This window comes from Octodon degus, unplaced genomic scaffold (assembly GCF_000260255.1).
Source record: "Octodon degus isolate 3935 unplaced genomic scaffold, OctDeg1.0 scaffold00003, whole genome shotgun sequence".
Lineage (NCBI taxonomy): Eukaryota > Metazoa > Chordata > Mammalia > Rodentia > Octodontidae > Octodon > Octodon degus.
In genome coordinates, this window is record NW_004524579.1 from 35,952,597 (window position 1) to 35,961,038 (window position 8,442).

The window sequence follows — 8,442 nt, forward strand, 5'->3', positions numbered from 1 at the left end:
AAAAAAACCAATAGCTCAGTGGATTAAAGCACCTGTAAGCAGGAGGAGGGGCCAGGGGTTCAATCCCCAGACATGCTGTTCCAGCCCTGCCCCTGGGGTGAGCTGATACGCAATTGAGACTGGGTGTGGTGGCACGTGTCTGTCATCTCAGCTCTTAGGAGGCTGTAAACACGTGAACCACTATGAGTCCCATCTAGTAGTGAGATCCTGAACACCCTGTAGACCCTTCCCTAAAATATAACAAAAATATTGAAAAACCTGAGACCCCCCCAATATAAAGACCTAATCCAAAAATGGGCATCTAAGATGAATATACATTTCTCAGATGAAGAAATACAAAAGGCAGATAAATATATGAAAAAAATGTTCAACCTTATTGGTCATCTGAGAGATGTAAATTAAAACACTGAGTTTCCATCTCACCCTGGAAATAATGGTTGCCATCAAGAAATCAACTAATAACAAATGCTGGTGGGATTGTAGGGCTAAGGGAACCCTGTTTCACTGTTGCTGGAGTCTAGATTTGTGTAACCACTGTAGAAATCAGTATCGAGATTGCTCAAAAATGCTAGAATTAGGGGTTGGGGAGATAGTGTAGCAGAATAAGTGCTTGCCTGGCAAGTGCAGAGTCCTGAGTTCAATCTCTGGTACTGAAAAAAAAAAGAAAAAAAGAAAAATTAAAAATTAGAGGTCCCATTAAACCCAGCTATTCCCCTTCTGAATATCTTCCTGGAAGAGTTAAAAAAAATTCATACCACAGTGATATATAGGCACCCATGTTTATAGCAGCACTTTTTTTTTTTTTTTTTTTTTTTTGCAGTACCAGAGATTGAACTCAGGCCCTTCCACTTGCCAGGCAAGCACTTATTCTACTGAGCTATCTGCCCAGCTCTAGCAGCACAATTTTTATTAGTTAAATTCTGGAAACAACAAAATGCCCATCAACTGAGGAATAGATAAAGATAATGTGGTATTTTTATAAAGTGGAGTACTACTAAGTCATAAATAAAGATAATCTTGAGACTTTTATACATAAAGGATATAACTTGAGACCACAGTCAAAAGTGAAATAAATCAGACTCACATGTATAAACATTGCATTGTTTCCTGCTGTGGGAAATTGAAAGAGTAGCTTTTTCAGGGGCCCAAGGATCACAAGTGCTGGAGTGGGTCTTCAGTTTTTCACAGCTAGAGACTTCTGCGACAGAAGATGAGCAGAACCCTGAGAAAGGTGCCTGCAGAACACTACCTTTTTAAAAAATATATATTTGGTACAGGATGTTCAAGGTCTCACTACATAGATTGGACTTACAGTTATTCTCCTGTTTTCAGCCTCCCAAGAGCTGGAATTACAGGTGCAGGCCACCACACTGAGTCTCAATTGCCATTTTAGCATGGCCCAGGGGGCGTGCCAGGAATCTAACCCCGATTCCTGGAATCTAACCACTGCGCTCTGCCTAAGCAGGAGCTTTAATCTGCTGAGCTATTTGGCCAGTCAACAATACGATTTTAAAGGACAATTTTTCATTCCTAAGATTCAGAGCTTGGGGAGAGAATCCTATTTATCATACAGGTGGCATTCTACTGAGTGCCCATCAGCAGTTTGGGACAAAGCCCACACATGGCATTGGAAGATACAAGCACCTGATTATATCACAAAAGCCCAAGGGTAAGAGGGAAAGTGGAAATGAGACCTATTAGCTTGGGGACAGATTATGAATATGGGGTTTTAAACATTCACACTGTGTATGACATGACCCTGGTAGAGTTATTCTCAGTATGTGCACCATCTCTGCAACCATCTCTCCATCAGAGTTGAGAACAGTTACGCAATACCCACCAAAATTATGGAAGTGTCCTGCCAGCAGGACCAAGGCACCAGAATGTTCCTGGACTCGGTCTTTACCGCCCATGAGTGAGTAGTCTGGATCGGCGGTCTGAGTACTACATTTGTGGACATTTTCTCAGAAATACTCCAGAGCAATCTTCCTGAAGGAGTCAGGGTGTCAGTGGAGGGGCGCACTGAAGTGGACTTCAAGGGAAGGTTTGGAGCCCTCCAGAACCGGAAGAACTGTGGGCCCAGGTGAGCGAGCTCATGCAGACCATTTCCTGATGGCACAGGTGGCACTGCCAAGCAGGAAAGCTTCCTGGGTGGACAGACTCAAGCCATAGGAGAACCTGACCCTTAGGCTTGATTTCTGCCTTTTCCTACAAACAGGAGTGTTTCCCTCCTCTGGCATGGTTGTTAGCAGTTGTTACCACTTACCTTTGAGATAATCTGGAGTGTCCCTCATCTAATAAAAATCTGTGACTACTAACAAAAAAAAAAAGAAAGAAAGAAATTGAAAGAGTAAATAAGGCCTGAAATGTACAATGGATATTATGAAATGGAGAGAAATTGTTTGAAAGGAAAAAGGAGCTAGGATGGGAGAAAGAGGAAAGGAAGAAAGGGAGAAGGAGAAAAATGCAACTTAGCTATACCGTTAGTGTTTCTGTATTCACTGGAAAGGAAGGCCCATGCTAAAATTGATTAGAGAAATTTTATGCCCATGTCTTCTACTCTGAGTAAGCATGACAATATGCAATGTGTTAACTATTGTTATTCTAGTATACTGTTAGGAAATTATCTTATCTTTTTTAATAAAATAAAACTTTCAAAATTAAACATTTTTTTTTTAAAAAATCAATGTGATTCATTAGGGAATAGGAGAAGAATTCATCCTAAAATTCTGCCTGTCACAGCTGAAAAATGAAATGAAGGACATTTCTACTGTGTCATCTTTATGCAATTACCCTTGGCCCCTTTCCTGGGCAGTAGCAGTAGGGATGCCCGAAGGTTTAGGAACTTACAGACTTGAGGGTTCGGTGAAGGGAAGCCCAAAGCAGACTGCAAACTTGGCTGGTGCCCATAACCCTACATGGATGTGTCAGCTGAGGAAACAAGGAGAAAAGAGAAACTGAAGTCAATAATATCCCAGTTTCATCCCATTTCTTCCACTTAATTATGTACCTGAATTTGTGCAAGCAAATTAAACAGTTCTCTGATCCTGATTCCTTACTTGTCAATTGGATATAATAACAACAATTCACAGGGCTTCTGGGTGGATTAAATAATATCATATCATGCAAGCTGCAAACTGTGATAGAAATGCAGAGCATCTTTAATCCATGTTTTCCATGGAGTTTAGTGCAGTAAACAGAATGCAGTCAACGTATTTGAGTGAGAAGGGAAGTAATGCAGGGAATTAGTGTCTACCAGCTACTGGAAGGGCAAGAGGAGATGGCATTGGCTAGATCTCCAGGAATAACCCTTAGAGTACCACAGAGTGAATCCACTCGCAGAGAGATCCTTGAGCTCAAGAACCCTGAGCTGCACCATCCCCTACCTCCCCAACCTTGCACTCTTGGAGCAGGAATCAGACAGGTAAAGGAAGAATCTGTTGCTCTGCCACAGGTGTTTCTTGGTGTCCAGAAAACATCCACCTGGCCTTGCTTTGCTAGCAGAAGCAAGCAGATGGTCAGGAGATGGCCTCTGACTCAGTTCTGCCTTCTTGGTGTCATGCAGCTACAACTTATTAGAAGAGCCGGGTTCACACGCAAAACCCTGAGAATGAGTTTAACAAATGTAGGTTTTTCATTTGTTAAAATTCATTTCTCAAGTTCACTGATGAGAATGATACAATGGAGGCTGAGAAACCAAGCTGTCCAAAGTGTACCAAGTATCTAAAAATAAGAATGACAGTAGGGCCAGGGACCTCTTTCTCCTCTGGTTTTTTTTTTTGTTTTGTTTTGTTTTTGTTTTTTGTTTTTTGTTTTTTTTTTTTTACTTCCCACTTTTATTTTCATTTTTACCTCCTTAATCTCTGCTTTGTTTCAAACACTTTCCCCATTTGAGAGGTTGTAAGGGTTATCTATCTTTACTGTCCTTACTATATTTTTAGAGGCCTCTAATGAACACTCTGAGCTCAGAAAATTCTAATCCAATATTGATACCCAAGCTAATTAGGGAGACCACATTTGACCTGGGTGGGGGGTACACAGTTCAATGTCAGAGCTGAACCAAGAATAGCTGCATCCGCAATCTGCCTGCATTAGCTTAACAATAAAAACCAAGATTCTCCATGTGGACTAAATGTTATAACATTATAATGTTTGTAAGGCTTACATTTTATGTGTTTTAAAAATGGCAAGGTAGAGACCAGTAGCAAAACACAACCTCTCCAGGACCTAAAATGAAGACAGCTGGAAAATAATAACTTGGTGAAAAGGGGGGAAAAAAGAAGAAGTAAATCCAGTGATGTGATCCAAGCATCATAAAAAAAAATGACAGAAAATCTGAGAACTATACAAATGCTGGAGAAATGAAGCACAGTTCAGAGAAAAGAAAGAAGCAGTCTGGAGAGCTGACCTTGGTGCCCCAAGAGTTACCTGCTTCTGCTAACACGAGGTAAGCCCAAAGAGGGCTGGCCATCCAGGAAGGAACAGCACATGAGACCAGCAGTGCTGGCCCTAAGCAAAGCCCACAGCTATTGTAAAATACAAAGCCAGTGTGGGGTTTTGCTCTGAAAGCAACTCCTTCCATTATGGCAGGCTAGAGATGGAGAAGAAATCCAGGGCAGTGCCTGCCATATTTGAAAGGTTTGAATCAAGAGCTATCTTGAGAAAAGGTCAATAATTCAAGGCTGAGTCAGAGAACAACTACACATCGGGGATTCTGGTGTCTCCCTATCACAGTGATTGAATGGAAGACAGCCACAGAGACAGTGGTGGAGGTGGTGCAGGCTAGACTGAGATTCCTCTGAAAAGTCTAAGCTCAGGTAGAGAAGCATGTGGAAGTAATACCATCTCTAGTAAGAATTTGGGCATTTAGTGGATAGTCACTGTACAAAAATATTTGGTCTTTCTTTCAGCCTTAATTATAGCTATAGATCTCTCTTATATGGTGAAGGGTGGTACAGTGGTATCTTCCAAGGTATGTCAGTATTGTCTGTCTCTGACTCTATTATTGTTACTGACTTTGTTGCTTTTGCCAAGGTGGCATGGCTGATCCTATTGATTGGTTTTGACTGTCTGCCAATATCTGGCCTGTCTTTGGGTCTTCGGCAATACTGCAGCTCATTTCCAGAGAACTGAGACTGAGCCAGTTTCACTGCACCCTTCCTTCCCACTTTAACAGCGGTGCTTGGCTCTTGGGGCAGAGACCAGTGCCTAGGGTTAGCTATGCCCAGAACACACCACTAAAGAGCCCTCCTTACTCACAACACAGTCTTCCCACTATAATCAACCTGCAAACTTCAGTGCGTGTATATGTACACACACACACACAGCAGAAACATCAAAAGACTATTGCCCAAAAAATGCCACCCCAAACTGCCAACTCCACAAAAGCTGATCCATGGGATATCAAAGGGGAGGATATCAAAAGCTAAACAGCTGAATTATACAAAATGATTTTTAAAAATGGAGACCACAAAGAAAACAGATCAATAAGGTGCTTGGCTAGATCAAAGATGGTAAAACTAAGCAGATGATGAATATAATGAACAAAATGTTCAGTAGACTTACAGAATACACTAACAAAAAGTTATCTGAGGCCAAATGTGATGGCACATGCCCTATAATCCTGGCACTCAGCCTGTGGCTGAGGCAGGAATATCACCATGAGTTTGAAGCCAGCCTTAACTACACAATGAATTCAAGGCTAACCTGAACTACATAGTGAGACCCTGTCTCAAAAAAACACAAAAACAAACAAATAAAAAAGAAAAAGTTAGTTGAGCCAAATAAAGTAATAAAATCATGAATGACCAGCTCAGCAGAGAATGTGAGCTCATGAAACAGTATCAAACAGAAATCCAGGAGGTTAGAAGTATTACACTGAGTGCACTGGCAATCGGAGTGCCCAGGGCAAAGAGTGAGCCTAAGAAGCAGAAGGCAGTGCTGGCATAGGTCGCCACACATTGAGATACTTTAAAAACAGGGAATATGTGAAAATTGATGCAATAGCTGCTAGACTGTGAAGACTAACCTAAGATTAATTAGAATTAGTAAAACATCAAAAAATGGCACAAGGGAGATGGCTCAGCAGAATAAGCGTTTGCCTGGCAAGCACAAGGGCCTGAGTTCAATCCCCGGTTCTGCAAAAAAAAAAAAAAATGGGTGTTTGAGATGGATACATATATCTCAGATAAAGAAGAGGAAACAGAAAATAAATACATTAAAATGTTCAACATCATTGTTGTTTGAGAGATGCAAATTAATACCACACTGAGATTCCATCTCACCCCAGCAAGAATAGCGATAATCAAGAAATCAACCAATAACAAATGATGGTGGGGCTCTGGGGCCAAATGAACAAGTCTTCAGTGTTGGCAGGAGTGTAGACTGTGCAACCACTATGGAAATCGCTGTGGAAATTCCTCAAAAAACTACAACTCGAGGTCACACTCAATCCAGCTATTCCTCTTCTGGGTAGCTTCCCAAAAGAATTAAAAACATCATACTATAGAAATGTATGCACGTCCATGCTTATAGCAACACAGTTTGTAAACCTAAACCTTGGAAACAGCCCAAATGCCCATCAGCAAATGAATAAATAAAGAAGATGTGAAATTTCAAAAAAAAAAAAAAAAAAAAGATGGCACAAATGGCATAAAAATTGCTTACAGAAAAAACAACAAAATATTTCCAAATACAGGAAAATAATTTCTCATACAGGAAGGTATATAGTAAATTTCTGACTTACAAACATTCCAGTTGCAAACTTTCACCAGTGTACTTCATAACACATTGTTGGACCTAGGAAAAAATCAACTTACGAGTGTTCTCCCAGAGCAGAACCCATTCATTAATCAAGTACTTGGTCCGGGGAGTTAGCTCAGTAGAATAGGCACTTGCCTGGCAAGCACAAGATCCTGAGTTCAATCCCTGGTACCTCAAAAAAAAAAAAAAAAATCAGAGATTTCCTGTATAGAACCCAAAAGCCACGAAATTCAGAAAGGAATTTCTTCACTACACATCACAGTCAAAACTTCAGAAATCCAACACAAGGACAAAATCTTAAATACTGTCATAGAAAAGCAAAGTATCATCTGTAAAGGTAAACCTATTAAAATTACATCAGACTTCTCAGCACAAAACTCCAAGACAGCCTGGAGTAAAATATGTCAAGGTAAAAGCCAGCAGCTTCCAACACTCACTAATATATCCTGCCAAGCTATCTTTCATAATTGGTGGAGAAATAAAATATTTGCTTTACAATGGGCACTTGAAAAAATTCATGACCATCAAACTAGTGCTCAAAAAAATTCCCTAGGCCAGTCTTGAAAGAGACAGTGAGAGCAAAAATGTCAAATAATCCAGTGGAATACATACACTAGCCAGAGTAAGCAATTAAACAAAAGCAGGGGGGAAGGAATAAGAAACAGGAAAGTAATGCAATAACAGGACTCAATAGGTACCTTTCTAGTAAGAATTCACAACGTAAATGGTCTAAATTCACTAATTAAAAGTTTGGGTCAAAAAAACAAAATCCAATGGTATGCTGAATCAATGAAACACACTTAACCTGAATAAACATCCATAGACTAAAAATCAAGGATGGAAAACAACATTCCACGAAACAGGGGCAAGTGCAAGGTCCTGAGTATGTGATATATATATATATTTCCCTTGAATAACCAGTGTGTCACAGAAGAAACTGAGGACACCAGAAATGGATAGGTTCCTAGATACATATAAATTACCAAAATTTAAGCAAAAGATATAAAAACCCTGAATAATTCAGTAACAGACAATAAAACTAAAGTGGTAATAGAAAAACTCACCAACCAAGAAAAGCTCAGAACATGATGGATTCATTGCTGAATTCTGCTAGAACTTTAGGGAAAATCTAAAGCCAATACTCTTCAAATTCACTAAGGAAATAGAAAGGAAAGGAGTACTCTCAAAATCATTCCTGGAAGCTCTCATTGTCCTGATTCCAAAAACCAAAAAGGGACCCAACTGAAAACAAAACCATACACCAACCTCTTTAATGAACACAGACATAAAATCCTCAACAAGATACTAGCAAACAGAATGCAATAAATCACCAAGAAGATCATACATCATGACCAAGTAGACTTCATCCCAGGGATGCAAGGATGGTTCAACATATGAAAATCGATAAATGTCATATATCACATAAATAGAAGCAAGAAAAATATCCTATGATCATCTATATAGATGCAGAAAAAGCCTTTGACAAAAGCCAACATCTTTTCCTGACCAAGAAAAAAGATGATAGGTATAAAAGAACCTTATCTCAAATGGATAAAAGCCAGTTGTGAAGTTTATGACAAACTTCCTGTCAACATCCTATCAGGAAGAAGACAAAAAAGTTTGGTATAACAACTTCTGGCCAATATAATCTTCAAAACATTAGTCAGAGCAATCAGGCAA

At 39.8% G+C, this 8,442-nt stretch overlaps 1 pseudogene; it reads left to right on the top strand.

Annotated features, from left to right (window-relative positions):
- Window positions 1-2,113, top strand: part of LOC101581185 — a 25,777-nt pseudogene extending 23,664 nt beyond the window's left edge.
- The last annotated feature ends 6,329 nt before the right edge of the window (window positions 2,114-8,442 follow it).